Below are 23,417 nucleotides of genomic sequence, written 5' to 3' on the forward strand. Positions count from 1 at the left end.
GGCTGGCACATAGTAGGTATTACATAACCATCAGCTGTTATCATATTAGTTATTATTAATTACTAAATATTTGTAAGGAAAATTATTTGTAAAGACTGCCCCCCATATCACAAACCACTAAGAGATAAGGGTTACAGAATAAAGCATACGGTTCTAACATCAAAAAAATCAGTCGCTAAAAAAATGTCAAGAAAAAAGTTATCAAAAGTATCACTAAGATCTAATTTTATACAATAGATTTTAAGAGTTATAATACATAGGTGCTAAGAATGTATCAAAAAGTTCTCTCTAGAAACTCACAATATAGTTAAATACACAGCATGGGGAATATAGACAGCATACAAATCTTTCACAATGGAAAAATGATCATTAAAAATAAATCATTATGCAATAATTATAAAACTGTTGAGATTCCTCATTTGTGCCATGCTGTACTTTTTTGTCCCTAACATTAGATGGCAGCAACAGAAAATCTAACCTGGAACACGGAAGCCAAAGACTAAAAGGAAAAAAAAAAAAAAAAAAAAAAGGTAGGGGAAAGAAACAAGGAACACGATGGTAGAAGTTCATTTAGATTAAAAAAGGGGAAAAAATTAAATGTAAAGAAAGAAAGAAAAAGAAAGAAGAGAAAGTGATAATATGAAAGAGAAAATGTGGCCAAAGATAACTTAAGGGCAAAAAATCATAAAAATCATTAAATAGTATAGTGAATTTGGAGTTGAAAGATTCATGCTTAAATTCTGATTCTTTGTTTTTTGTTTTATTCTTGTATAATCTTCAGTGTGTCATTAAGCACACAGATGGTTTAAATGATGGACCCAAATCACAAATTTAGTAGTAGAGGGTTTTCCTAATTCATATTCTTATGTTCAAAAACATGAACACACCCACCACAATTGGACAGTTTAGGAATGAGAAAGACAGAAGTGACAAAAGAAATGGTAGGCTTCCCTGGGATAAAAGATTAACCTTTTACCCAATTCTTCTACTTCTATCTACTGACTCCAGTTCTAATCCTCCCAAATGTAATAATAGTTATAATAACTAACATCTATATAACATTTATTATGTTCCAAGGACTGTGTTAAGTGCTCTACAATTATCAATCTCATTTGATATACTTGGATTCCCTAGAGTTCAAGGTTGTTAATAACATTATTATAGTAAAGGAAAATACCATATACTGGACTTTCAAAAAAATTTGAATTGGATTATATAGAAATAAGAGTTTGGGAAGAAATATCACTAGGTTAATATGATACATATTTCAAAATTCAGTTAGATACATCTTATCAATTAATGAAAACTGTCCTAAACCAAAATGGCAGGCAAAGTTATAAGCAAAATGGAATGGAGTGATCAGAGCTTTGTTCACATTAACAAATTTATAAGGGGAGGGAAGGCGGAAGAGAAAAAGATAGAAGAGAAAGAACTTACCCAATGACAGACTTTCCCATTCTAACCCTTAGTAAGCTTTTCCCACTCTCCCTTTCCAATGGCTCCCAAGATGCCACAGGTTCTTTTCTTCAAAAGATCCAGGTGTACTAAACGCCAAGGCTTCTCTCTGAAGTTTTCTTCCCCTAGCCCTATAACCAAAACATTCTACATGATTTTGAGATACTCAGACACACCCAGCAATGAGGGAATTAGCTTACACATATTTCTTCTATCTCCCTTTTGAGGAATAAAAGGTACCTGTTACACTTGTGATAACAAGGTCACAGTTTAAGTACAATTAGGTTTCTTTTATTGTTAATTTTTTTTATTGTGTTCCAGATGGTTCTCTTTTCAACTACAACAATGCCCATGAGTTATGCTTCTGGCCATACTTCAAAGAAATAAAATATATCTCCAAAACCTTTGTAAAGGGTGGGAAATCATTTATCCTTTATAATGACTGAGGGGCAATACATATAGTGGAGAAAGAGCTAGGCTCAAAATCAGAGGGGGTAAGGTTCAAATCTTATTTCTGGCACATACTGGCTGTATACCCCTGGATAATCACTTGACTTTCCATGCCCCAGGCATTGCTCTAAGATTATGAGATTCAGAAAAAATGCTGATTTTCATTGGTAGTGAGAAGTCTTTACTGGGAGGTTCTACCTATACTGATTAAATTTTATGATATAAAAAAGAAAAGTGAGAGAGCAAATGAAAAGTTATCTCAAAAGACTCAAAAATATATAACCTTTTTTAGAAAAGATGAAAAAGTTTCTCCAAAGCTAAGAGAAAATCTTTCATACTACTGTTTTTGTGTGTTCTTAAAGCACTCATCCACCTGCTGGTGGAAGAGCTTCTTACCAGTTTATCCTGCTTTTATCCTACTTTAAGATGCCACAGCATATAGAAACACCCACTGTCCTCTGTCAGAAAAATAGGCAGCTTCACTTTACCTGTAGTTAGAGAATATTTTTTTATTTAAAGGTAATCCTATATACTGCTTAGTTGTCTTTGGATGTGTTTTTGAAATAATATTTGGTTCTTTTTATGTAAAAGATGGCAGTAGCTGATGAACTATCATTAGGTTATGCTATGTTGACTTTCCAGAGACTACTTTCATTAGAGTATAATGGAGACCTAGATTTTGGTTTCCACTGTACTAGTAATCAGCTATGTGATTTGGGCAAGTCACTAAATTTTTCTAGGCCTCAGTTTCCTTACATGTAAAATGAAGACTGAGCCCAATTCTCTAAGATCCTTCCATTTGAATATTCTATAATTCATTCAAACCTTTCCTGATATTTATCATCATATTTAACAGAGTCCAAAGAGTAGAGTTGAGAATAGTCATGCTCACCCAATGAATAGACAGATAAAAAGATAATTAGATCATTTATTAAGTCGCTTTGTCAGGCATTATGCTAAGTTCTGAGGATACAAATATGAGCAAGCAAGATACTTCTTGACTTTAAGAACCTTACAACCTAGACAACACCTAAAAGGTATTAGAAAGGCAAGAATACTAGGACTACTCAGCATGCACCCATCATGTGGCATGCAAATGGCCAGGAAGTGAAATGGATGCTTGAATCTCTGCAAATGACAGATAAGACTATTTCTCTATTATGCTTAATAGATAATTATTGAATTAGGATCAATATTTTTCCCCTTTTCTACTTCCTCATCCAGAAATCAATCAAAGTGGAAAATCTTGGCAAAGACTTACCCAGACTAAGATCTATTAAAAAACAATAAAAAAAAAAAATCTAAGCTTAGGGGAATGGGCAGATTCCTGCTCATTGTGTTTGCTTAGGTCTAGGACAATGTGAATTCTTCCTTTTGTCAGACAGGTGGTATGAAAATAGATATGTCTCTTTGACCAAGATTTGGGTGTGCAGTGTCACAACAAGACCCTCATTAGAATAGGTCTATCTCTCATTATAATATTCATTCTCTCTCATTAATTGTTAACCAATCAGAACTGATTGTCACCCTCAGGACTTCCCACTCTTCCAAAGACTTCTCTCATTATAATATTCATTCTCTCTCATTAATTGTTAACCAATCAGAACTGATTGTCACCCTCAGGACTTCCCACTCTTCCAAAGACTTGTCAACTGTGAGCCCACTGCCATGAGGGAATCTTTGGCATTCAAAAGTATCAATGACCCTTTCAGTAATAAGATGCTCATATTACTAATAAAATTATTAACTAGCCAGAAACTATGTCTTTCAAATTATTAAAATATCAGCCAAGATAAGGTTAGGGCTGGAAGAATCCACATTGGTCCCAGGGTCAGAGTCCAAGATTCCAATGGGAAGAAGATGGCTACATAGAGGAAGCAAGATACAGAGATGGCAGGGATACAAAACTAAATGAATTCATTTGGCCATGACATTCACTCAAGCTCCTACATTTCTACCTCCTATTGCAGGAAAATTCATAGAAACTTAAAGTCATAGAAAAGTGCATCCTTACTCCTCCACTTAGCTTCCACTTCCTTTTCAACCTCTTGCAGGTGAACTCTTCTCTCCAAGCTTATCGATAATGTTTCAACCATGAAATTAGATAGTTTTTTCTCAGTTTTCAACACTGATGATCTCACAAGAGATTCTGATAACTCTATCCAGGAGGAAATAGTAGTTGATATTCTTCTAAGTTTCCCTGGCACTACTTTCTCCTGGTTTTCCTCTAACTTGACCGATTTTTCCTTCACATTCTTCTTTGCAAATCACCACCCATTTCATACTCCCAAATCTACAAATCCAGACCTAAACTTCTTTCAACTTCCTGTCTTGTATTATCAACTACTTTTTGGATATCTCCATCTGGAACTCTCATTCTATTCTCATATATTGCCCAGAAATAAAACTCTTTTTTCTTTCATCTTAAACTCCTAAGAGGTTTTTGAATAAGCTGCACTCATGCCTCTCTTGCCTCTTAGAATTCTTAGCTTCCTTCAAAGCTCAATTCAGAGACCACCTCTTAGAAAGTCTTTCTTGATCTTCACAAGCCCCACTGTTAGTGCTAACTTCCCAATTTAACTTATCTTTATCTGTCAGTTCTATCTTCTACTAAAATCCTACAAAAAGCAGAAATACTTTTCAATTTTTTATTCTTGTACTTCTAGCACTTTGTGCAGTGTTTTAACCCTTAAGAAATGTTTGTCAACTTGAAATGATGATCAAGAAAATTTAAACTACCATCTTGAGATCATCAGAATCTATTCTAACCAACTTTTGCCTAATTATCCTGGGAATGTCCAAAACATCCACCAAATAAATAAAAAAAAAGATCCTGAAAAGTCATCTAGCTTCCTCCATCATGCCTCTTACCTCAGAATTTTTCTATTCTCCTAAATCTATTTAGAGCAGAAGTCCTTAAGTTAGGGCCCACAAATTCCCCAAAGATCTTGAGATAGATTTCAAGGAGTTCATGAACATGAAGGGGGAAAAATACATCTTTATTTTCACTAACCTCTAACTGAAATTTTATCATTTCCTTCAATTATTTACAAATATTATTGTGAGAAAGGGTCCATAGATTTCAACAGACTGTCAAAGTCATGACACACAAAAAGTTAAGAAATCCTGAATTAGATGACAAAAGGACCCTTCAGTTCTTCCCCCGTATCCTGAGCCAAGCTACCCAACAACTTGACTGACAATTTGCTGTATACCTTAAGCTCACTCTTTTTTTCTGAAGGAAGGGGATGTTTCTATTTAAAACTCTTCAAGAGACTGTGATAAGGAAAAGGTTAGAGTACTTCTTGAGAACAAAATGCCCAAGTGTTTTAGACTTTCTACAGTAACTTGAAAAATCAATATGAGGGTTGAAAAACTTGCCAAGATAGCCCCAAGTGCATAAAATTCAATGATACAATTATGAAAATTTTTATCATCTAGGTATATCAAATAAAAGAATCGTGGAAAGATAGTTACAAACTATAAGGACAATCAAAAGTCTCATGCTTCATAATTAATGAAAGACAATGCAAAATTATCTTTCGTTTCTCTATAGCAAGGCATTCTTGTTTCAGTTCTATTCAGAGTGAAACCAATTTGTTTTCTGGCCCATTTGAAAAACAAACAATCTACAAGCACTGAATATGGACTACTATTGCTAGGCCCTAGAACTAAAGACAGAAACAATGTAATGAATAGTGAGCCAATCTCAAAGTTAGGAAGATGTGAGCTCAGATTCCACCTCTGACAAATATTGGATATGTGACTCTGGAATGTTTTTTAACCTCTTAATGCTCAAGCATTCTATAAGATTAAATCATAGAGAAAATGCTAATATCTCAGGAGATCCCTGTCAGTGAAATCAAAGGTACCTTCCCTATCTCTATCCTTATGGACTAGGTATTATGTACAAAGTAAAAACAGTTCCTGACTTCAAGAAGCTAGTGGTCTAATGGAAGGGATGATCATATACATAAATATATCCTTTCTACATCTTGGGGGTTAGGAGTGTGGTGCATCCCATCTCCCCCTACCACCACTCTAGCTATCTTGAAAACCCATGTGAAAAATCTTGGCCCTCCCTTTATGTCAGAGAAAAAAATCTGAATTATTATAGTACTAAAAGATAAAATATGTTGATATTATACAATACTATATATACATTTTGTGCATTTCTGCCTTTCTAAGCTTTTTCCATATTGTCTTTGACTTCTGCAAAACTCCCCCCAAATTCCCATTTAATTTCTCATGCCAACCGGCAATACTGAAACCCCAATGAGTAAAGTTGCAATGTGGAAGGGATAACTGTTTACAAAATATGTAGAGTTGATACAACGTAACCTTAGAGGGGAAGGCACTATCAGCTTGGCACCAAAGGGCTCTCAGCTGAGGAAGGAAGTTAAGGAATCTTAAAGGCATTTCTCGAGGAGAACATTACAGGTATGGTAACTGCCAGTGCAAAGGTACCAGGATGAAGCAGGGAACATAAGGATGGTGTGCTTGGTGGAGAGTAATAGGTAAGAAGGCTGAAGCTAAGAAGAGGTCAGATTTCAAAGTGCTTTCAGTGGAGCTCCTGAGTCGGGGGAGAAAGTGATATGTTCAGACCTGAGCTTTCGGAAAATTATTTTGCCAGCTAGATGGAGAATGGATTAGAGTGAGGAGATAGTTGAAGCAGAAAGACCAATTAGGAAGCTACTTCATAGTCCAGGTGAGAGGTGATGAGAACCTCAACAGTGATGATTGAATAGAGAAGAGGGGAAAATGCTACGGAGAAAGAAATGACAATACCTGCTTTGATAAGTAAAATGAATGAAAGTGATGAGTAGAGGAAGAAACCAAGCATGAACACAAGGAGTTGAAAAGATGCAGGTGCCCTTGTCGGGAATGAGGAAGTCCAGAGGCAGAAGGGTTGAGGAAAAGGCAATGAATTCTGTTTTGGATGTTCTGAATTTGAGATACCTATGGGACTAATTCTAAAAGTACAAGAAGTAGGTGGTGATACAAGACTGGAAGCCAAACTTTTTGATTTTAGTTATCTTTTCTCTGATAATTAATTCATACTGAGAAGCAAGAATAATGTATGGTTTCACAAAACAGGAGTTTATTTGTAAATCAGTTATAAAACTGGAAGTTTCTGATGGAAACTATGTTAAGCAATGATTTCCAAGCCTGACCACAAAAGCCTATTCAATCCATAGAATACCTGAAGTAAAATAGTGTGTTAACTGCCCTACAGAATCTAACCACTCTGTGTAACAATGTTTCAATTAAAAAAATGAATTTAGAGTTTCAACTTCAGACTTTGGGAATCTATTGCTTGAAATAGAATAATCCTTCTCCACTAAGAAAAGACACAATTTCAGCTTTTGGTCACTCAAGAGACACTTTAGCCTAAAGCAGGGATTCTAAACTTTTCTTTTTAAAATGGACTCATTAGGTTGTATGAAGAAGTCTATAGATTCCTTTTCAGAATAAAGTTTTCAAATGCATAAAATAATACATAGGATACAAAGGAAATCAATCACATTGAAAAAAATATCAAAATATATTAAAAAACATAACAAAACAAATTTACAGACTCCAATTTAAGAACCTTTGGTCAGTACATTCTATTTTGGAAGGCACTATGATTGGGCCTACCATATGGAAGAGGTGGTTTAGATTTGTTCTGCTTGGTCCCCATGGAGATTAGAAGGAGGTAAAGACCAGAGATGGTAAATCCTCCCAATGTAAGCCAGTTCTGCATCAATCTGAGAAGCAGGGTTGTTATTTGTCCATTGTTCTTGAAGATGACCATGACATCAGGGAAGTGATGCTATGGCATGCAAGTGAATTGAATTTAAGTGAGGGAGGGGTATGCAAGGTCAACCTGCCTCACTTTCTCTTCTAGAGACATCTGGGTCCAATGGGAAGTTATAGATCAAGAAGACTGGAGATGGCCCTGTGTAAATGAGAAACCTTGATCTTTTAAAGTTAAGAGTGACTAGTTGGAGATAAGAAAGTAGTTTCAGGCACAGAACTACCAGAAGGAAAGGGAAAAAAGGGAAGGTAAATCCAAATTAGACAGCAAGCAAGGGCAATTACTTTAGCTAGCTATCTGATGCTCATGGGTATCATATTTAGGTAATAAGGAGAACCTCAAGAAGCTGATAATCTTCTCCTTTACTTTATAGAGTACTAATACTTGAAACCCTAATTTCATTAGCCATCCAGAGTCAGAATTCACCCATAGTATCCTAAAAGAAATCACATCATCTCTTTTGGAATGTCAAATATCTAATATTCCAGTGCAGGACTAAAAATATTCTCTAAAGCTTCTCTATGGCCTAAGGGTATGTTAAATTCACCTTGAGCCAGCAGAACTAAGGTCTAAGGAAGAAATGAAGAAAACATTTTCTATCTGCTTTCTATGTGTCAGGCATAATGGAAAGTATTTTACAAATATTATCTCATTTCATCATCACAACAATTCCAGGAATAGATGCTATCATGATCCCCATTTTATAGGTGAAGAAATTGAGGCAGATAGAGTATAAATGATTTGCCCAGAATCACTCAACTAGTAAGTATCTGAGACCAGATCTGAATGCAGGTCTTTCTGACTCCAGGCCCAGCACTCTATAAACTGTGCTACCTAGCTGCTTCTGATTGATTTCCTTTGTAATCCTATGTATTTTATGCATTTGACAAAGCTAGTACTTTGGGTAAAAGTCCAGTAATAGACTAATCAGTCAAAACTTAAGTATGAGAATCTAAAAAAATTCAGCCAAGCAACTCATGAAACCATTTACTAAGGTGTGGAGTAATTTTTGAATCTGCTAACAGATGAAATTATGGGTCTTTTGAAGTAATGAAATATGTAATAATATTTATTATATAAAAAATCTCTCAATGTCAGAACCTGTGATTTTTCTTAACATAGGAATTCCATTTGATTTTGAGATTGCTGAAGGCAGGGACTATCTTTTCCCTCTTTTTGTATCCCCAGCACATAACAGGATACTTAATATATGTTTATTGACTGACTCCTTCCTTCATGAATACAACTTCTTCAGTTCTGAGAATGTGTTTGTGTGTGTGTGTGTGTGTGTGTGTGTGTGTCTGTGTGCGCGTACATGTTAAATTCTTTATGATCACATAGCCAGTGTGTCAGAGACAGGCCTTCAATCCACTCTTTCTGAATCCATGTCTAACACTCCATCCATTAAGTAATGTTAGAGATTCTCTCATAAATAATATCTAAAGTACAGAATCAGTGAACAAGCATTTTAGGAACTTATACTCTAAAAGCTCAGGAAAAAAAATGAAATTTTCCATTCATCTGAGTTAATAAGTAACTATCCATGACCATCAACACAATCTCATGCATCCACCCTTCCAAATTAAAATGCTAACCAAAGAATTTTTTTTATTTTATTTTGGAAATTACATGTTTTAACAAAGTAGTAATCTATCCTCCAGTATTTAAATGTAATACATTTAAATATAGCTTGATTCCTTTTAGACGTTATAAGAAGAAAAAATATGAAAAAGAAATAAAATATGAAAAGCAACATAGGGGACAGCTAGATAGCACAATGGATAGAATGCCGGCCCTGGAGTCAGGAAGAACTGAGTTCAAATCCAGCCATAGACATTTAACACTTCCTAGTTGTGTAATGTAAGCAAGTCATTTAACACTAATTGCCTCACACAAAAAAAAAAAAAAAAAAAAAAAAGGAAAGAAAAAGGAAAAAGCAAGAAATGCAATGTGATCCAATAGAAAGAATACTAGACTTGAAGTACTAGTTCTTCCATTTATGAAACCCTGGAGAGGTCCCTTCACATTTCTGGGCTTTAGTTCATCTAAAACATGTGAAGTTGTTAGACTAGATGGTCTTAAGGTACCTCCCAGCTTTAAATTTATCATCTCTTATTCTATAATGGGACAGAGATGTACATTTGATAAGTTTTAATAAATACAAAATTTGGTAATTACAGGTGTACATAACAACAGCAACAACATTACTAAAAAAGAGTTAGCATTTATAGGACACTGGTTTGCAGTGCATTAATAATATGTCATTTTATTATTGTGACCATCTGGGAAGTAGGTGCTATTATAATCCCCATTTTACAGATGAGGAAACTGAAGCAGACAGAGTATTCAGAGTCACAAAATAAGTATAAGGGGGAGGATTCACACTCAAGTCTTGTTGCTTTCAATTCTAGCACTCTATCCACTGTGCCAACTAGCTACTTTCTGGGAAGAGGACAAAAGCAAAAATGACCCAACAGCAGATGTAAGAGTAAAGAAAAGTTATTTATGTTACTCTTCATGGCCAAATGTTTACAATGTCTGAATTTTAGCTTGCTAGGATGTATTTAGCCTCTGAATAATGAGAGCAACTTTTGAGATATCTGAAAAATTGTTTCCATCATTGTTATCCAGAGATAACAATATTAGAGACAAAAAGTTCTCTTATTGTGGTTTTGTTGCAATACCTTTGACCCTCATCCTGAGGGTTAATGCCTTTATATTTAGTTTGGACGGGAAAGTCACCCTCCTATGGAATGTCATATTAATTTTATAAATTTGATAAATTTAATCTTAGCCACAACCTAAAGATTTCTCTTAGCAAAACTAAAATAAATTTAAATATCCACAAAATGCTTTATTTTACACATACAATTCAAATTTGGGATTTAGTCAGGTTAGTGGAATTTGATACAATTGTGGTAAAATGCAAGATGGAAAAAATAAGAAATCATACATCCTTTACCAAAAACATGCTTCTTTCTGATAGTATGGTACAGTGGGAAGAATATAGTACCAAGAGTTCTATCTCTACCAATAATTAAGTATGTGACTTGGAGCAAAATGTATGGCTTTATAGCACTATAGTCTTCTAATCTATATCATAAAAGTATTGAATAAAATTATTTTTCAGGTCCTTTCCAATTTTAAAATCCCATTTATTTCATGTTTCACAATATCCATACATATATGTATACATATATATGTATATGCATGTGTGTGTCTATCTCATTCAACTATAAAGAGGAATTTTTCTCCCCTCTGACCTAAAGACTTATTTCCCCTTAGGGGAAAAAGGAAATATGAATTTTATAGCATCTACTATATGCCAGGCACTGTGCTAAGCTCTTCATTCGTTTATCTTGCTTTATCTTCACAATATCCTGTGCTATAATTATGATTCTTTATAGTTGAGGAAACTGAGGCACAGTGAGGTCAGATGGCTTGCCCAAAGTCACACAGTTAATAAGTGTCTGAGGCCAAATTTAAACTTGGATCTTCCTGACTCTAGTTTCAGCCTTCTATCTACTGATAGCCACCTCATCATACTCAAAACAATAAGTGTTATTGTAGCTTAATTTTTGGTGAAGGGTGAGGGGAGGGAACTCCATTTTTAGAAGTACCTTTATAGCAAGTTCATAACTAATGCAAGAAGAATCGGTCTCATTTTACAATCACAACTAAATAATATTGCCCAATATGATCATTGATATTATTAAGCAGACTTGACTTGTTTGATTTCCATAACAATCTTATCAGGAAAAGTCTCTCAATTTTCTTGTATATATTCAGCCTCAAAAGAACAGCTCACCTTATAAGTGTTATTTGTTAATTTCCAAAAATCAAATCAACCCAAAGAACAATTTGCTGCCACTGATCATGCTGAAAACTATATCCCAAAGCCTCTAAAAGCAATTACCAGAAAAATTCTGAATATGTTTTGAGTAACATCAGCATCACTGGAACAACCAAAAGCAGAGCTTCCTAGGATTACCAGTTTTCAAGAACACAAGACGTATTTAGATGTATTGGTTGATCATTTTTTTTTAAAGACACATTACTTTATAGTCACACCTTAAACAGCAAACATATTTTCTTAATTTTCATATTTCTCTATGCCTTCCCAAGGTAATATTTCAGCAGGGCAATCTTCACACTTCTATTCATGGATACAGGAAAAAAATTAAGACTTACAAATAAGTAGGTTTTCTGGGTCAACAGCCTATTTAATAATAAAGAATTGCATTTATCATCTTCTTAGTGATTTTTTTTAATCATCAAAAATTCCAAATAACTATGGGATAAAGCCAGAGAGAAGACATACTTACCTAGTCTGTCACATCTCAGGATCCATAACACATACAGCAAAGGTCTCTTTACAAGACCTTGTCAATGAAACAGTTTTCTAAATTCTCCTGAGAACTTTTCATTCTGTGGCGTATAATTTTAAACTTCTATACAATAGTGATCTGCACAAGTATTGCACTGGTAATAAGCATTACTTAGCAGAATTCTCCACTAAATGTAACTAAAAAAACAAGAAAGAGGAACAAAAACCAAAGCAATAGTGTACAAATATAGGATATCACACAAATGCAGAACACTGTGCCCTGAAAGAATCTGCACTTTCAAGTTATCAAAACTGTCCCGAAAGCTTGATGAAATCCTAACCCATGCAGCCTTGTCTGACAACCCTCACAAAACTCTTCATCCAGAAGCCCAAAAGCAAGGAAGAAATGAAAGGATATAGTCTAATTTAAAACAACCCATGATAATGCAAACAGGACAACAGTTAACCTATTTGGCTAGTCAAGCAAGATTTCCATAAAGACCTTAGCAGGAAGACTTTCAGTTTTTCTTTTAAGAACAGCTCACCTTACACACCAAAGTCAGCATATTTCTGTCCTCAGGAAGATGGCACCCACATCCAAGCACCAAAACCCAATAATGAAGCATGTGAACTCTCAAATGACTTCTCTCTTCACTGGCATTGCTATCACTGGTTATCTCAATTAAATACATCCATTTGGTAATAAGGCCAAGGTCATGGGTTCAAATTCCCACAAAGAGCAGTTTCATATCAGCTGACCCCATTTTTTATCTCTCATCACTCCTCGGGTGAATGGGTGTAGGAGGAATGAATTCATTAAGGAGTAAATATGTGAATGGAGAAAAGATAAATGTATCACCTCCCCAGAACAAAGTCACAGGTACACCCCATCTTATCTGGAAAAGGAAATGGCAAACCACTGCATTATCTCTGTCAAGAAAACCCAAATAGGGTCATAAAGAGTCAAACACTAGTAAAAGACAACCAAGTAACAATACCCCATCTAATTCCCATAGAACATTTAGAAGAGACAAAAGAACCTTCCCTTTCTACTAGGTGAAGGCAATTCAGTTGAACAATGAAGCTTAGTACAACTAAAGTAAGCAGATAGTAGGGACAGTACTTTTCCAATATATAGCAGATTATTGATATTTTTATTTTTCCTGCCCCAATCTCTTTCTTGACCACCAATCTGCATCTCTACTCGTCTTTCAGATAAACTGAAGCAGATGTCCAATGTACATCTTAAACTCACTATGTCCAAAGCAGAACTCATTATTTTCTCTTCCACTCCCATACCTTTCCCCACCTCCAACTTCCCTATTACCATAAAGGTAACATCGTTCTTCCAATCCCTCAGATTGGCAACATGTAGTCATCTTGGATATTCTCATTCATATTCTCTCTCTCTCTCTCTCTCTCTCTCTCTCTCTCTCTCTCTCTCTCTCTCTCTCTCTCTCTCTCTCTCTCTTCCCCCCTCTCTCCCTCCCTCCCTCTTTTCCCCCATATCCAAACTATTGTCAATGCTTATTAATTCACTCCTCTCCTCTTCTCTGAAATTGCCATCACTCTAGAAGACCTTTATCACCACACATCTGGATTCTCCTAACAGTCTGAGGGTGGGTGCTTGCCTCAAGTCTCTTCCCATTCCAATCCAAGGACCTTCCAGGCATGGAGAATAGGAAGCACATGAAGGCAGGAGAAAGACTGCCAAGCTTGTGGAACAATTAGGTCAATTGGGCTAGAATATACAATTCATGAGAGGGAATAATGTGCAACATGCTAGAGAGATAGGCTAAAGACAGAATGTGAAGGTCATAGCACGATGAAGAATTTGTATTTTATCTTAAGAGGCAATAGAGTTATTTGAAGGTTCTAGGGAAGTAATATGGTCAAAGTTGTGTTTTAGGAAGATTATTTTGTATGAAGGATGGTGTGAGGCAAGGACAGAAACTGGGAATCCAATTAGGTAACTATTGCAATAGTCTAGCTAAAAGGGTATGACCTGAACGAGGGTGGTAGCCCTTTGAATAGAAAGAAGATGAATTTGAGAATTAATAAGAGGTAGCAACTAATTGGATATGGGGATTTTGAAAGAAGGGAAGATTCAAGAATGACTGAGGATGTAAACCTGCATAACTAAAAGACTAATGGAACCTTCAACAGGAAAAGGGAAATTTAGACATCACAAATTGCTATGAAGATAATGAATTCCAGTTGATATATATATAAAGTTCAATATATATACGAGAAATTGAAATCCTTGATGGGATTTCATGTATGAGAAATAAAGTTCAACATATATAATAGGTAGTTGGTGTTGTAGGAATAGTTTAAGGAAAGAAAATAGGGCTGAGAGTTATCTGTATATGTGAACTAATAAATACTTCAAGAAAGACAACATACAAAAATAATACAACTAAAGTTGTACAAATTCAGAGTGAATAAAAAGAGAGGGCTCCAAGAAGCCTAATTATTGTGTCTCATCAAAGAAAAAGTTGATAAAAAGCCTACAAACTACATAGTTATTTGAAACCTACTACATTTCTTCTCCAATCCCTACAGTTATTTTAGAATTATTACCTTTTCCTTCCTCTACACCTCCTTTACTTTTCTCTGGTTTTCACACAATTTCTGGACCTTGAAAAAAAATTTCCCCTACTTTCAAGTATTTGTCCATTTTTCCAGGTCATGTTTAAATTGTCTTTGATGCCCTATGAAAAAACACTTTGCTTCTATTTCTTTCTAAATACAACATTCAGGTCAAAATTTTTCCCTTTCTTCCCTTCTCATATCATTTATCATCTCTCACTGTCAAAATTACTAACCAACTGAGAAAAATATGAAGAAAGGGTAAGCTTGGTGAGTACATCCTCAAAATTTACTTCTACTATGCATTTTCCAAAATAAAAAAGAATTTTCAAAGTTAATTTCTGATTAAGTTTGTCTTTTTTGTTGGACTATTTAATCCATTCCCCTTGAATTGTCATCAAATATCTATTCCTTTTTTCAAAAGTCAACATTTATTAAGAGCCCAGAGGATTTGTGTGTCCTAGGCACTAAAGAATTGGGGAAACTAGATAGTGAAATAAATAAAAGAAATAGCAAAATATGATTCCTGAATCAGAGAGTTTACCTAGCTGGGAAAACAAAGTACTCATTCACAGAATAAATATTTATCAAGTGTAAGTCACTCATTCGTTACTTCAAAACAAATATAAAAAGCATCAGAAAAAGAGCAAAATTATGTAATATACAACTGATGAAAGTCAACAGGATAAAGTAATAAAAATAGTGGAAATAAAGTTAGTCAAAGAAAGCCAGTCCCAAAGAAGATAATTAATATTGACTATCTGGAGATGGGAAGAGGAGGAACCCTTTGAGAGGAATATTTGAAAAAGCAACCAAAAATGGAGAAAGCAAGGAAATTGGCCTAGTTGGAGAACAATAACTGGAGATAAGGTTAGATGGGTAGAGGTAGTGGGAGCAGTTGAATTTTGGTTTCTAGAAAAAGGAATTTAGATTTGATGACATGCAATAATTATGAACTTCAAGTTTTTATCAGGGAAGTGACAAATTTTTTTTTGAAAACTTATGCAACATAATTCAAATGCACTAAATATATTTTACTTACTATACCATTATTTTACAGTTCTCAATAAATTTATGATATTAACTATAGCAATAAATGACTTTTTAAACATCTCAGATCTGGTTGTCAAGTATAGGAGATACTAGGAAACAAATGGATGGACTGCCTGAACACACAGAGATGCTGAAAATGAAAGGAATAGAAAAAAAAATCTGGAAACTATAAAATGCTACAGTTATAAATACTAGATAATACTTCTATTTCCCAAAATCATGTACTATAAATCAAAACCTTTAAAAAGCAGTAATTTTCTCATACATCTTTCTCCAATGTATCATAGATGCTAGTTTCTGAAATTATGAGACATATATTCTCATAAAGTATTTTCAAAGCACCCAATAAATATGCATATTGTCAGTTTTCCTACCCTTATTCTCACTGTACTGAATCTAAAAATAAAAGGCAGAAAAGACATTGATGATGTAACCAGTCTGTCAGGCAGCTGCACAGTTAATTCTATTCAGTAGCTTTCTGGCTTTTTCCCTTTTCACAACAACAGTTAGAATACAAAACAAAGACAACACCTCTATTCTATTTTTTCTTTAAGCTTCAAAATTGTGGCCAATGAATCCACTTAGGAAAAATAGTTGCATATTTCACTTTCCCCATACATGAAATCCCATTAAGGATTTCAATTTCAATTCAACAAACATTTATTAAGTATGTATTATGTTCAAGGTATTGTATAAGGTGCCAGGGATGAAAAAACAAAACCCAAATCAAACAAAACCAAAAAATCCAACCCAATCCAATCCTGTCCCTATCCTAAAAGAGTTACTCTTTTACTGGGGAAAAGGATGGCAGACACAACCTATACATACCTAACGAAATACAAAGTAATATCAAAAGAAAGAAAGCACTGACAATCTCACTGGAAAATAAGAAAAGGTTTCAGGTATGAAGTTGTAGTAAAATATATTTTGATAAAACTAAGGTATGTAAAAAGCCCCATTGGAGACCACTTATGCAATGCTGTACACTGGAAATAGCTAGCAGGCCAGTGAGAATGGAAAAGAATTTAAGAAGGGAACAGGGAAATAGCTCTGAACAGGGTACATGAATATAATGTAATATTACTTTGCTTTAACATACAATGAACACAAATGGAGAAACATAGAAAGATCTGAACTAATGTAAAGTGAAGTAAGCAGAGACAGGAGAACAACATGCAAATGTAAAGAATAATAACCAGAAAATAATAAAAAACTCATGCTGAAAATCTACAAAGGACAACCTTGGTCCCAAATTAGGGATATAAGCTATCTTTCTTCCTCCCTCAACTTTTGCAAAAATAAAGTGCCACAGATGTGCAACATCAGGGTTTTGCTTTCTTCTTTTTAATAATTGATTGGGTTTGCTGGGTTTTTTCTTCTCTTGTTCTGTTTTAAATTCTTTGTTATAAAAAATAGCTCTCTAAAAAGGGGAAGGAGCACCACATTCAACAGAACATCTAGGCAACGTAAAAGCAAAAGCTATCAATAAAAAAATCTATTAAAAATGAATGAAAAAGTGACATCTTGTATTTGAGCAATATTACTTCTTAACTATCTTTTCGTTTTTTCCTCTCCCTTTTTTGATGGGGCAATTGAAACAAAAATCATAGATTTCTAGCTGAAAGAATCTTGAAAGACCATCTATTTCAATGCACTCATTTTACAGGTGAAAAAACTCAAGCTCAGAGCTATTAAATGGATTGCCAAGATGCCACAGTTAGTCAGGAACAGAATAAATGAGTGAAATACAAGCAACTGTTCATCCTGAAGCTTTGCTTTTTTTTTTTTTTTTTAATAGAGTGCAAAATAAAATTCACAAAGTCCAACACTGCATCAAAACCACTGAATCTGGGCAAACTTCTCAATATTTTAATTAAAAAATAGTCTTATATAGTTCAAGAAACAATGTTTATTCATTACTGTATTGGTAACTTCATAAATAGGCACTTTAAAAGCTTAGGTAGGCAGTAAAATAATTTATTAAGTGAAGAATATGCATATTATAAAACTAATAAAAACAAAGCCACTAACTAGTTATATTGAGAGCAAATACGCAAAGGTGAGTGTGTACACACACATAAGGAAAGGCAAAAGGAAGCAATCCTTTTTCAACCAAATACCAAATACATAAAAAAAATTTAAATACAAGTAGGAGGAATTTAGGTCAGACTGAACTATTGAACGTGAACACCAGGTTGGGTGAAAGGGAAATAATTGTTTTTATGGATATAGCTTTGTTTTATACTTACTTAGCACCTAATAGGAACTTACTAAGTGCTTGCTAATTAACCAAACAACAAAACTACCAATGGTCAGGGATTTTTAAGCACTGAGATAATTTATCAAACAAGGTGGAAGAACCTTAAACATATGCATAGCTATCTTTAACAGTTTAGTCAAAGCTTTCCAGAAAGCAGCAGAATTGTAGGGATTCTAGAAATCTCTTCCAGTTTAATGATTATTATGTTCCTCCTTGAAGAAATACGTATATAAATATGCCAGAAAAATTAGATATTGAAACAACCTAAAACACTTAAGAGAATATTAATAAAGACTATTATTTTATAACTGTATAGAGTAATTTACAGTGAATTCTGCTTCAATGTCAATTTTACCTTTTAAATTAGAGAAATCCAAATTATTGAGGTCTGAAACTTCCCCGATTATTCCAAAGATCATAAATTTAGGAAACTGGAGTGCATTACTCCAGGAAAATCCAAAAAACCTATTTGTTTTTCCTAAGGAATTATTTATCTTAACTCCTGGACTTTTGGAGGAACTTCAGACGTCTATAAGGAACCAAACTGATCTTCCATTTTGCTTTTTACAGGAGCTTAACTTAAAATAGACATTAAAAATAGGACCATTTTCAAATGTTCCTATTTCTAACAGGAATATAATTAAATTAAGCTTGTATTGTTGCAATATTAAAACAAACGCTACCTTTTAAACTTTACCATTCTTTATTTTTTCTGGTAACTTCATGTTACTTTTCTAATCCACTAATCATCTGTGCCAATAGAAGGGACAAGCAAAGTTAGGTATTTCTTAAATCAATCACTATCTTTGGATTGAACTTTTTCCTCTTCATTTAAATATACTCTAGAAAGTTACATTTCAAACAAAATAATGAAGCCATCTAAATTCCTTGAGGGCATGGACCAAATCAACCTTGTTATCTCCCATAAAATATTCTAACAAACACACACAAATATTTGCTGAATGACCTAAGTGGAAATCTGAGTTACCCATATTCACAATCCAATTTCTGGTTAAGAACTCTTCTTTGCTCTACTGTCATAAACTAAAAGCATTAGTTCTCAGACTATGCCTTGTTTTCTTATCAATTAATGGAAAAAATCAATGCCACACAGATGGCAGAGAAATCATAAGCATCATATAACACTGTATATATGAAAATTATTTTTTCAAGTTTTAGATTTGACTATTTAGAATTAACTGTTTATAAATAGTCATAGCATAACTTTTCCAATTGACTATTCCCAACAGGGATCTGATTTGACAAGAGAAGGGAAAAAGTATGCTTCTGCATGTCCAGCACTAACTGTACTGCCTAACACAGGATAAATGCAACACTCTATGATAGAAAAAGTGCTGTATTTGTAATTAGCAACCTGTTTTTGAAGCGGCTCTGCCACCTGGTAGCTGTGTGATCTTGAGCAAGTGATTAAATTTCTATAGGCCTCAGTTTCTTCATCTTTAAAAAGAAGGGATTGTACTAGATGGCCTCTAAGGTTCTTTTCAGCTCTAAATCCATGATCCCATGATCTCGTGAATAATGTTGCTGAGCTATAGTACTAATTATAGTGGCCTAAATTCTGAGAGTAGAGGGTTATGTATTAAAGGAGTGAGTCCTGGTACAGACCTGGCTCTAAGCAAAATTTCAAAATGTTATTTTTTGGCCCCCTCTCATCTACCTAGATTCTTATATTGTCTAAATATTGATCACGAAAATGCAGTATTGGACAAATCCTTAAAAATTCTTGTAGCAAATAGCTCAATAGTCTAATTTAATACTGAAAAAAATGGTGGTTTAAACAAACAACTTTGAGTAAGGTCACACAATTAGTTCAGAACCAAAACTCAAGTGTTTCCATACTCTCGTCCAAGACTGGGAGACTAAGGGATTATTTGCATTTTAAGAGTTAAAGTTGGTTATTACCAAAAGGAAACTAAAATGGTGACAAGGAATTGGGGGAGAAGTGATATTTGTGGGAAAGAGTTCTTTCTCAATACCCTTTATATTTCCACAAACAGATGAAAGTCTAACCCAGGGACCCTCTCTGAAGCAAAATTGATTTTATTTCATATTCAATCTTTGTATATCTTGCTGCCTCTAGTAACTGTCAGTTCTACCATAAGCTAACAACAGGCTGTAGTTATTAGGTTAAGTTGGATTGGGGTTGGGAAAGGGTGCTGCAAATGCAAAGGGAGAAGTAGAATATGGAGGTAATTTTTTAAGTGAAGCTGCATTCACACCTAGACACCGCGACCATAGCGTAATTTGTTTGCAATAGTAGACCTAAATATCATTAAAATCTTACTCAGATCCCTCATCCTAAATCCTATTCGACCCTGGGTTCCAAAACGTCCAACCAAGCTGGAAAGACTTTTACTGTATTTCTTTCTCCATGATCCTGTTGCCCTTGAATCTGTCTAGCTAGGAGTTCATAACTATGAGGGTTAGGCATCCAATGATTTTGCTTTTTAATCCACAGTAAATCATCCAACCATTTACAAAGGCTGAAAGGGTTGGGACTGGTGGAGGGAGTAAGCACACACATGAATGAAATAACAGATTTTTTAAGTAGGGAAATTTATAATCCACAAGGAGGTTGAATCCACTCAGAGGTGACTAGCCCTTACAATCTTAATAGCTCCTTTCCGGGAAGTGGGAGGAGAGTTTATGAATACATCTTAAATTGATGGGATCATGAGCGTATAAGAAAAATGAAAATTTTGATTCAGTTTGGAGGATGTTTTCCACTTTCTTCCTTCCCTTCCTTCCCCTTCTGAAACCTGATATCTAAAACAACTTAAGTTTTTCCACAGGAGGCAGAGGTTCTGGGAGTGGGAGGGAGTGGTTTGTGCGTGAGACCTGTTGGTTAACTAGTTACTTTTAGTCCTCCAACTGCCACCGTACCACCTCCCCCATTCCACCCCCAGCTAAGGTTATAATAGGGAAGGAGTGGTAGTAAAAGCAGAAACTATTGTGAGCTGACCCCCTCAGCATTGAGAGGCAAGTGGCCCCAAGAAGACATAACTTCTTGTACTAGCGCTACAATTGACATCACATGCCCGTATCCTAGCTGGGCAGAGAATAAAAGGAGGGGAGGCGGGAGAACGCTTCCAGTCTGCCAGGAGCTCTTTCCTCTTTCGTGACCTGCTTGGCAAAGAATCAGCCACCATTTGAGCTTCTGGTCCCCGGAAATCCCAGAGAGGCGGGTGAAACGGAAAATCTTCATCCCCCCCACCCCCAGGACAATTTTGAAAACCCCTTTCCCGTCAACACCGGCGCGCCAGTCAGAGTAACCCACCCACCGCCGCCGCCTCTGCTGCTGCTGCTGTGGCTGCTGCCGCCGCGCTCCTCCCGGGCCGAGGCCGGGGCCGGGGCAAATCGGCTGCTTCTGCTGGTGAGGTGGCAGGCTCCTCGGGAAGGAGCTCTCCGCCAGAGCCCCGGGTTTCTTCGGGAGCCCAAGCAACCGGCAGGGCGCTCCCCCCACCGCGGCAATTGAGCCGTGAGCCCAAGATACAGATGACCGGTGGTCACTAAAGCCCTCTTGCCCTCTTGCTCTCTCACGCGCGTGTATACACTTACACATATACATACATTGCACACACACAAGTTCAGCCTTTTAAGCAGAGGCTTCCCTTCTTTCTCCCACCCTCGGAGACACCACGGGAGCCCCCCAGGCCAGGCGGCCTTCCGCAGGGCAGGGAAGAGTCAGAGATCGGACCCAGGGTCTTTCTTCTCTATTCTTGGAGAAGAAATGGGCCTCCCACCTTGGAGAAAGGAGAGGAGAGAGATGCACCAAACCCGAAAAGTGAACAACCGCAGCAAGCTTGCAGGGTGCCGACAGACCTAGGGGAAATAGAGAAGGGGGCGGGGGCAGCGGGCTGGGAGGTGGGATGGGGGTGGGGGGAAGAGCTAAACTTAGGAGCGCAGCATTGGTTGGGGGGTAGGGGGGACGCGCACAAAAATTCCAAACCTCAAGCACTGGCACTCGCTCTCTCGCTTACCTTGGTCTACCTTCTGGCTTCGGGCGAAAGATGAAGGTGAACAGAGGAGGTTGGGGGATGCGGGAGCTCGGGAGGAGGAGGGGCCACTGGCTGAGCTGCTCTTGCTGCCTCCGGAGCCGCCGAGGCTGCTGCTAACCCGGGCGGCTTTCATGAATGAAGCGGAGCCCTGAGCTAGGGCTCGCTTGTAATCAGGGAGCCCAAAGGTTCTCTCTGTCCCCTCCTTCTCGACCTCCTCCTCCTCCTCCTCCTCCCGCTCCTCCAGCTCAACCCGGCCGCGGCAGGCACGTGATCCCTCTGCCTCCTCCTCCTCTTCCTCCTCCCGAGCTTCCCTCCTCCTTCTACCACCCGGAGCTCTGACTATAGCTGCTGCTTTGCTACGCGGCTTCTCAGCAACTCGAACCTCTCCTGTGACGTGCCTCCAGGACCCCGGGGCTAAGCAGTAGAAGCAGCTCTGACTGTGTGGGGCCGAGTGGGGCGGTAGCTGGGAGCACGTTTTTGTTTTTATTTTGTTTTGTTTCTTTTCCTGCAGCTGCTTAGATCTTGTGGGGCCAAGCCAGTTGGTGTCTGGCCTCTAAGCTCAGCAGACTCTAGTGGACCACAGCTCTGGAGGTGGTGTCCGCGTCTGGTTGGTCAGGGGGCAGCCTGTACATTATGTTTAAAAAAAAAAAAGTGTGTGTGTGTGTGTGTGTGTGTGTGTGTGTGTGTGTGTGTGCGCGCGCGCGCGTGTGTTTTAAGCACTTGGTGCCTCGGTACCCATAGCAACCTTACAGAGAGTAATACATAAAATGGAGGGGAAAAAAAATTAAAAGTCCAAAGTTTTGACTTAAGTCACCCATTTTATCTATGTTGTGTACGTCATTCATTCATAGGACACTTCCCTTCCAATCCTGAAGGGTAAATGATGCGAGTATTATTGTACCCATTTTATAGATGAGAAAAATGAAGGAAATGTTTGCTTCTTGTCGCCTCACAACTAATAAATGGCAAGTAATTTGAACACAGGCCTTATGACTGAAAGGGCAGCGCCTCTTTCTGGGTCACTTTTCCCCCATAATTATTAAAACCCAGAATATGTGTGTGTGCTTATATATTTTAAATGGATAATTAAATGGATGAGTCGTACCAGAATGACTAATGATAAATTTTTTTTAGCTTGCATCGACTCTCAAAAACATCTTCTAAATAATACTAGAGTTGTAATATGTCTTGATTGAGGGAGTGTTCACAGATAAAATCAAGGATCATCAAAGTATTGAAATTGGCCTACTTAAGTTTTCCCCTTTTGAAACCTGCCATGTCCTTTCTTCATGCTTGGAAAATATTCTCTCTTTACCTCTGTCCCAAAAAAAAAAAATCTTTACTTACCTTCAAGTTCACTTCAGAGACTACCTACAGGAAGCCTTTTCTTCTCCCCCTTCCTCTAGTTGTTGAGATCTCCCAATCATATTGCCATGCATTTACTTATTTGATTCTGTATAC

General features: G+C 36.5%; 1 protein-coding gene across 1 annotated transcript in view; it reads right to left on the reverse strand.

The window, feature by feature from the left end:
* LPIN2 (lipin 2) overlaps positions 1-22,292 on the reverse strand; it is a 98,039-nt gene extending 75,747 nt beyond the window's left edge. Inside the window, exon 1 of the mRNA XM_051970390.1 lies at positions 21,939-22,292. The gene's annotated coding sequence lies outside the window, so the exon portion shown is untranslated. The remainder of the gene's footprint in view (positions 1-21,938) is intronic.
* Between the last annotated feature and the right edge of the window lie 1,125 nt (positions 22,293-23,417).

The sequence above is a fragment of the Antechinus flavipes genome, chromosome 1 (assembly GCF_016432865.1).
Source record: "Antechinus flavipes isolate AdamAnt ecotype Samford, QLD, Australia chromosome 1, AdamAnt_v2, whole genome shotgun sequence".
NCBI classification, from domain to species: Eukaryota; Metazoa; Chordata; class Mammalia; order Dasyuromorphia; family Dasyuridae; genus Antechinus; species Antechinus flavipes.